Source organism: Chinchilla lanigera, unplaced genomic scaffold, assembly GCF_000276665.1.
Source record: "Chinchilla lanigera isolate Chin_1 unplaced genomic scaffold, ChiLan1.0 scaffold00006, whole genome shotgun sequence".
Classification (NCBI taxonomy): domain Eukaryota; kingdom Metazoa; phylum Chordata; class Mammalia; order Rodentia; family Chinchillidae; genus Chinchilla; species Chinchilla lanigera.
In genome coordinates, this window is record NW_004955407.1 from 1,716,593 (window position 1) to 1,725,609 (window position 9,017).

Genomic DNA, 9,017 nt, shown 5'->3' on the forward strand with positions numbered 1-9,017 from the left:
ACAAGGGGATAAGAAATTAACAATGTTTGCTGTATTGCATATTGTTATCTTCAAATTGGTTACTCAGTTAAATAAATACAGCCATGTAAGATTGATCAAACAATTAAACCTTAACTGTTCCTTCCCTAAAGCAACAGAAACTAGCAGTACAATTATCTTAGCAATCCTGTGTAAAAAATATGTATGTATGTACACATACATACATATTTTTCTCTCTTTCTTTCTTTTCTCTTTTCCCTTATCCCAGTTGCTCTATCCTTTTCATCAGTTTCTTTCCCTTTCCCAATATCTATTGTATCTTTTAGGAAGAGAAAGTAGGTAAAAATTTTGAAAACATAGGGATAAATTATTCCATTATTGTGTAAAGAAAACTTTTCAGTTTTCATTTATAATAAATGCTTCTGTAACCATTTTCAAATATATAAAACTATGATGAAGGCCAGATAAAATATCTCTCATAAGTCACTTTAAGTTTCAAGAAGTAAAAAAAAATGAAGATAAAATTGCAAGTAAGTACATTATTAATGTGTTTTCAATTAGTTGAGAAACAAATTACAATTTCTGTCCTTGCTATTGCTGAGGCTAAGTGATTTAGTCTCAATGCCATGAATTATTAATTGAAAGTAGATTGTGTAAGCAAATGGGTAAGTGGTTTTCAAGTTTTCTTTTCCACTTGTTTTTTACATTGCTTTCCAGTTTTACACATTCTCCTAATGCTGTCATTCACCATGCAGTGATCGGTTTTATGTGAGTTTTTTGCAAGTTCTTAAAATTTAAGCTTCATACCTGAATTATGGGTTCCTCTTCTTTCGTGAGCAAAACCTACATAGCAATATTTTTTCCACATTCTGTTACCTGCCTCTTTTATTGGAAACATCTATTTTTTTCTCAGTTACATTTGCATATATTAGAGAATAGTCTAAATTGATTTAAAAAGGATCCATTATTTAAAAAGAAATGATTTTGTCTCATGCTCACTTACACGAGCAAACAGTGTGTTCTCTTTAGAAGTCAGAAGGTTGGTCCCCCGCTGAGGATGGAAGCTCAGCTTGACCTGATCATGCATTCTGGCAAGGAAGGTTTGCTCAGGTCCCTGTTTGAACTTAGGTCACAGTAATGTTCTGGAAAGAGTAAAAGTCCAGAGCAAACAAATTCCTTTTAAAAGACCAAAGCAATGAAGGTTGAACAATGAATTTTCATCATACTTTATTAATTAGGTCTTAGAAATGTGGCCATAAAAATGTGGCCTTAATATACAAAAGGAAAAAGGGACGTGACATTATTTAAAAAAGGAGACACATATCCAAGCAATTGGTGATAATAGGAAAATTAGAACATACACATTCTGGGGGGCTTTCAGCAACCAGTTATATTAAGGCATACATTTCAATATTTTTATCATATAAGAAATTTATATATGTTTCTACATGTTCAAATAGAGATTTTTCATCATTTCAAATTCTCTATATTTCTACACTGATCATCAAGAATATCATAGGTCTGATCTTAGTTAACTATTTAGAACTGGCTATTTTTTACAGCCTAACTTTATGTGTGTTGACTATTTCAGGGAATATTAACAAAATATTCATAAAACCTTCATATATTTGAATTTACTAAATTCTTGGTAACAGTCTAATTCTTTTATAAGTTGCTACCAACTAGATTTCCCTGGTTTGTCTTTTACTGTAGTCTACCCATGCTTTATGTCCACATCCTGGATGGCTCTTTTTGCCTTTACATTTACTTTTCAATATCTTAGAATTCTTATATTTGGTTTTATGTATATATTAATTAAGCCTGAAACTACAATTACTTTTTCTTTCCCCTGAGTAAGGATTTCTTCCTCATTTCTAAAATTTCATAGCTTTATTATTTTTCTATTTATTAAACTGATTTATATAATTCTATGAAAAATCTTAAAATAAGAATTTAACATAGAAAAGTCATTTTCATTTAAAAGAGTTTTTAATCTTCAAAGTTTGCCTTTGAACAGAATAATTTGTTGTGAGCCAGTATGCCTGATCATAAACAAATAAGGGAAAAAAATGAGAAAAATAAAGAAACTAGAAGAAAAGACGACAGGAGTAGTTATGTTTCTGAAAATAGAACGATGGTGTGGTTAACTGACTGTCTGAGCTCCTTTTTTTCCTGAAGGCCTTTGGTAATACTGATCATTTGCAGGAAGCTGAAAGTACAAATTTACTTGAGCACAGAAGAATTATTGAAAAGGAGCAAAATATTGAAGGCTTTTGCTAATATTTTGGGCTACAAAGAGAAGCAATGAGGACTTACGAGACATGAAATACATGGTCATTTTCTTCTTAAGACATTTTTCCAGTTTTGAAGCCATGTGAATGACAAATACAAACTTAAAAGTTCCAAAGTAGAAAAGAATGTTCTGAATTTGTATTGAAAAGTCAAAGATTTTAGAGTAGGATTAAACATGGACCTAGGCCTTGAACACAACATAAAGTACACACAGTCTGTGAAGGTATTGGTAATTATAACACAGCAAGCTAGAGCAACACTGATTCTCTCAAAACTGTAGCTTAACACAAACTCAGGTGAATCTTGAAAAAGTTAAAATGCATTGACCCCCTTCTGTCTGTCACGCAGAGAGAAAATGGCCTTTTGTCTGAGAACAATAACATGGACTTTAATTTTTGCAGTAGATGCTCTTTTGGTGTCTCACTGTCTGTAATGTGCTGATGTCCACATTTGTAGTTACTAGAGATTGCTTACTAATAATCAACAGAAATCCCACTTTTTCAAAGAATTTCCTTTGAGCAATGACAGATCTCTGTGAAGTTATATACATTTCCCAGGAGGTAAGAATATTACTTTTTTGATAAAGAGAAACAAAAGGCCATCTTGCCACTTCAGATTGTCTGTTGCCAATTAGACTTGGGTTCGTTGGCTTGCCTCAGTACAAATACTAGACTGGAAATGTACAGTGTCTAGTGTCTTCAGGCTTTGAAAGTCAATGGCCCGCAGCCTTCTAGAAGCCCAAGTGCCCGTCGCCTTCAGCCCTCAGTGTTACAGCCTTGGACCTTAAATTGCCAGTTGCTGCTGCTGATCTCTGCTGCTGCTGCCAGATGTTGCCATCTCCGTCTATGTATTTCTGCCACCCATCCCTGGAATTCTTCAGGGAAAACAGCTCCTAATGCTCACGGCTTTGCTTTACAACAATCACTCTGCCCATACTACCCAGCATAAGAGTCCGAGGTAGGTTTACAGGGGTTTCCCAGCCCTCACTAGCCAAGAAATAGATCAGGTGTAGATTTACAGGGCCAGCAGAGTGAGGTTCTATTTGATCAGGGCCTGAACTACTAGGCAGTGATGTGGCCGGCAGTGCATGGATGGGAGCCCTTCTGTACCAACCCAATAAGTAAGGGAAGAGTGCTTGTTATATAGCATCCAAAGGCATGTGATTGGTTCAGATTTGAGCCTGCTACTTGTTCCAAATTCGTGTAATTCAAGCCTTCTAATTTGAGTTCACAGATTGGTCCAAATGCAATTTGACTTTATGGCTCAAATTCAAGTATGCTCCTCTCAGTGTAGACCCCTCTGGGATCAGTGCAGGGGATCAAGGACTTTCTCAGTTGCAGTTGTTTCAACACATGCTCCTATGTGGCTGACAGAAAGAAAACACAAGAGCTGAACCATGTCTGTTTTGGGGCAGTGAGGCAGGACCGTTCGTATTTCTGAGGTCTTTCGCCATCAGCCACAGCAAGGTTAGACACCCCTGGAAGCATACATTTGCTGCTCCATTCTTTTTCTTATTTTACATTGTTGCTTTCCTTATGAGACTTTCTCAGTAAGAACGCTCTGTCTTGAGTTTTATTTCTACAAAACTCCAACTCCAAAATAATTCATACAGTGCTCTGGCTTTCTTCAAACATTCTTCATGGGGCCAGGGACGTAGCTCAGTGCACACAGCGCCTTGCTGGGCAAGTACATGGTCCTGAGTTTGATTTCTGGTACCAAAATAAAGAAATAAATAATAAAAAAAAAAATTCTTAAAGCAAGGAAACATTCTGTTACATAAATCAAAAACTAAAAAAAAAAAAAGACAGTTGTCTTAATCTAGGTAATGAAATACAGAGATAGGAACTTTAAACATAGTTGTGTTAAAAACAGGTGAAAATGGGTAAAATAAGTAAATCTTCAGAATTTATCTAAAGAACTATAGTCTGTTTTAAAATAAATGGTATTGTACAAAATTTAATGGAAGATTTTCAACAGAAGACAAAATTACTATGCTTCTAAAATTAATCACAGAACAGTTTGCTAAGTAGAGTAAGTGGAATTTTGGACCCTTGGGAAGATGTGTGGAAACCCCAACTCCCAGTACCATATAACGCCACCTTGTTTACAAGATTCCTGCAGGTGCAGTACGCCAGCAGGGCGAGGGTGCAGTAGGGCGGGCCCAACCCATGGGACCCGTTCCTCTGCAGACTGTGAGAGAGACGTGAGGTAAGTGGATGAATAAACATGAAGATGGAAACAGAGATTGGGATACCTGAGAGAGGCATCTACAACCCATGGGTTGTCATTTTTCAACTCTAAATTTATAAAATTTCCATCAAAAGCTACCAAAGAAATATGAAATAAATTTTCCTTAACAGCACTCAGAGAAAACCAACCATGCTGGTATCTATATTTCAAACTTGTAGCCATCATACTGAGAAAATACTATAATTTGCTGTTATTTTTGCAATCCACTTTGTGACAATGTATTACAATAAACTTAAGAAAATAAAATTGGAGCTTTTTAATAAAAATAAGTTGAGGGGGCTGGGGATTTAGCTCAGCGGCAAAAGCGCCTGCCTGGCAAGCGCAAGGTCATGAGTTCGGTTCCCGGTACCGGAGAAAAACCAAAAAAAAAAAAAAAAATAAGTTGAGGATTGTAGAGACAGGCTTATTATCCTAACCCTCTGGGAGGCTGAGGCAGGAGGATCAACAGTCTGAGCCCAACCTTGGCAATTTAGTGACTTAGCAAGACCTTGTCTCAAATGAAATAATAGCAATAATAGTAATAATAAGATAAAGATATAGCTCAGTGTAAAGGTCCTGGGTTAAATCCTCAATACTACATGAAAGAAAGAAGACAGGAAAGTAGGAAGGAAAGGAGGAAGGAACAAAAGGAAGGAAGGCTTGGGACACCACAAAGTCATCTAGCACACGTCACATTTGAATCTCAAGAGCAGAGAAGATTGAACAGGAGTTGTATCTAAAGAGATGGTGGTAGAGGATTTCAAAAACTAATTTTAAAATTAACTAGACCCTATTAAATTGATATGCTTTAGCCAAATATATAAAGAACTAAAAAAGGATCGTGATAAGCTATGTAAATATTCTAATTCCCCACAATGAATGTATGTATTATGTATTGTAAACATACATTGATAAAAATGGAAGAAAGGAAGTAAGTTCACCAAAAAGAAAAAAAAAAAGTCCTAATAACAATTGTGGGAACTGAAAACAAACAATAAATCTTAAGTGTAATGAGAAATAAAAAGTATGCATTTAAAGAAATAGTAAAGCAAAATAACAGTCACAGGACAACTTTAAACTTATAAAAATTTAATTATTGCCAAGCTACTGCTTTATAACCAGTGAAAACAGCTTGAAAAGTGACAAAAAGGAAATATCTGTTTATTTCCATGAGGCAGTGTGCCACGGCTAGTAGATGATCTTGAAACAAAATCTATCAAAGTTAGCAAAGTACCAAAAACAAAACAAGAAAAGTTTTGTAAGGATCTTAGGAAGGAATGAGAACCAGAAAAATGAAGATTGCAGAGGTCAAAAGACTGCTTCCTTTCACTTTGCAATAAGTGAAATAGAAGTAAGAGGACTTCTAAGATTCAGTTCTTAGCCATGTTGTTCTTTGGTTGATTTGATTTTGGTTTTGGTTTTGGTTTTTTGCTGGGACAGGGTCTCCCTTTAGCTCAGACTGGCCTTGATCTCATTTACATAGGCCAGGCTGGCCTCGAACTCACAGTGACTCTCCTGCCTCAGCCTCTGGAAATTACAGATGTGTGCTACTATGCCCAGCATTATGCTCTGGAGATTACAGATGTGTGCTACTATGCCCAGCATTAGCTATATTGTTGACCAGTAAAGTTCTTCAAAGTATTAGCTCATTATGGAAGGTAAGTTTTGAACAGTCAAAGGAAAACTGGTCTCTCAAATAAAAAAAGAGCCATGCTTTTTCAGTGGTCTTATGAGGTTAAAGTTGAACATTAGAAAGCTAAAGGGCCTCAAATATTCTGTTAGTTTCCCCAATCTGACTTTGCTGAATTCAGAGGCAGCAGAGGACACAGAACTACTAGTCGAAAGACATTATCACAGTAAAATTTTAAAAGTCTTTCAGACAATAAGGAAAAAAAAGAATGGTGGCCCAATTCAGTCCTGTCTAATCTATACTTTAAATCATTTGCCACAATGTAAAATCATATCAGACAGAAATTAAAGGATCTGAAATAGTCACATAAAATTACCTAAGAAGTTACTATCCCAATTCTCACTAGAAAAATACTGTGTAAGCTACAAATAAATTTTTCTCAGATGTATTTCCTTAGATACACTAGATCAGCCACTCTGCTTCTCAGAATGGAACACAGAGGAACACAGAAAATCTCATTGCTAGGAACAGAAGTCAATGCCCCAGCAGGGTGCAGCCAGCTTAGCGGAATTGAATAATTACAAGAAATTGAACAAAGACTTTGTTGAGAGAGAAAAGTTCCTAGGCAATAACTTTAGAGTGTTTGTGCGTGGTGATGGCAGGAGGATTACACAGTTGTGTGAATTTTTTCACCAACACTTGATGTCAAGAGAATCCTGTTTTCTGAGAACTGGTCTGTCTTGAGCTTTGCCGGACCCTAAGAGGTGCCAGTGTGAAGCAGTGTAAATTACCACCCATAGCTGCAAAGGCAAAAGCCTTTGTTTTGGGGCTTTTTTTACTAAGTTAAATATAATCTTCCCTTGTGATCCAGTCACCTGATACTTTAATATCTACTCAAAATAAATTTAAAACGTTTGTCCACATAAAAACTTTCATGAGGATGTTTACAAAAGCTTTATTCAGGGGCTCGGGATTTAGCTCAGTGGCAAAGCGCCTGCCTGGCAAGCGCAAGGTTGTGAGTTCGGTTCCCAGTACAGGAAAAAAAAAAAAAAAAAAAAAAAAAAAAAAAAAGCTTTATTCAATACTGACAAAACATAAACGTGACACGTACACCCTTTAATAGTTGAATGCATAAACAATCTTCAAACAGTGGAACATTAGTGATCAAAGCACGTGACTGTGAAGGAAATGTAAGCACATTGCTAACTGAAAGCAGATAGGCTTCTTACCTACTGCACAATTCCATATCCATGACATTTGGAACTCATAAAACTATAGAAGTAAAAGTACCTGTTTATCAGAAATTTCTGAACAGGGAGGAAAGATAAGGAGTAGAGCATAGGTGAATTTTAAAAACGTAGAAGAATTTACTGAAACTCTTTCATCTGGTATGATAATGGGGAATGATGACATGTATTTGTCAAATCCCATAGAGCTTTCTCACAGAGTGCACCTTGGTAAACTGTGGTCTTTCATTACAATAATACATGAAAATGGATTCATTAGTAGTAACAAGATGATCACCCTGCTGCAAGATGCTAGCAGGAGAGGACACCTCTTAACAGGGAGAAGACCTGTGCTGCTATATCTATATTTTCTGCTTTTCTCTTCTGTAAGTCTGAAATTATTAAATTTAAATTCATGAATTAAATTAAAAAAGAGGAAAACTCAACACTGAATTTTCCTCAGTTGTCTACTGATGAGAACAAAAGACTTTTAAGGCTCACTATAAAAATTTGTAATGGCAATACACAGGAAGTAATGATGAAACATTTGTACACTGAATATTCTGTTAACTGTCACCCTCATGTTTCCTTCCAACATATGGTTGGATTTAAAAACAAAGCTAATGTTTAAAAGTAGTGAGTGATAAAAAATGTATAAGACAGTAGGTGTGTATAAAATCTATCTTATAAAGCACAAATATGTATTATTTTAAAATTAAAATCCAATTTATTTGCTTAGGAACAAAAATAGTATTTTTTTTGTAGTCTACTGTGCTAGACTGAATTATAGTCCTTAGAAATCCCATTATAAGTGTATCTATTTGTAAATAGAAAAAAAATAACAGAAAATAGATAGAAGGTAGTAGTACTCTATAGTATATATGAACCTCTAATTTATTCAGTAAGAATTTTAGGTGACACAGGAAAGGATTTTTTTAAATTGATTTATCATGTGAAGTATGCCTTTGGGGTAAAATATTACTAATATAAAAATTAGTAACTGAACAATCTGAAAATTTCCAATTATTTTTAAATTATATGACAAATGTTTGGGTACTACGTACAGGAACTCAGAAGTCTCTTCAGAAAGTTAAACACATAGTAAAAATACAACCCATTCATACAAGGTGTGGTCTACAAAGAAAAGAGTGTTCTATGGGGGAATTTATAGTAGTAAATGGATATATTAAGAAAGACATAAAACCAAAACCTTAAAAATCAACATGAAGAAACTGAGACAGAGGAGCAATTTAAGGCTAAAATAAGCAGAGGACAAGAAATAATAATTATAGCAGAAGTCCTCTAAAGTTGAAATCAGGAAATAATATTAAAAATCAACCAAACCAAAAAGTAATTTCTTAAAAAGTCTGAATATTTGAAATACTGGTATAGCCCTATTCAAGCTAAAACAAAAAAAACATGTCAAAATGATCCATATAAAAACAAAAATGGAAAGATCATGAATGACAGTATGTGCATTTCAGGTATAAAACAGGATTGCTACAAATATGTCAACCCTCCAAATTTGATAACACAGATTAAATGTATCAATTACTTAAAAGAAACAAATAAAAAAACTGCACAGTGTGTAATGTATTAACCCAAACAGGACTATATCTACAAAAGCCATTAATTTATAACATTCATCAAAAAGGATACTG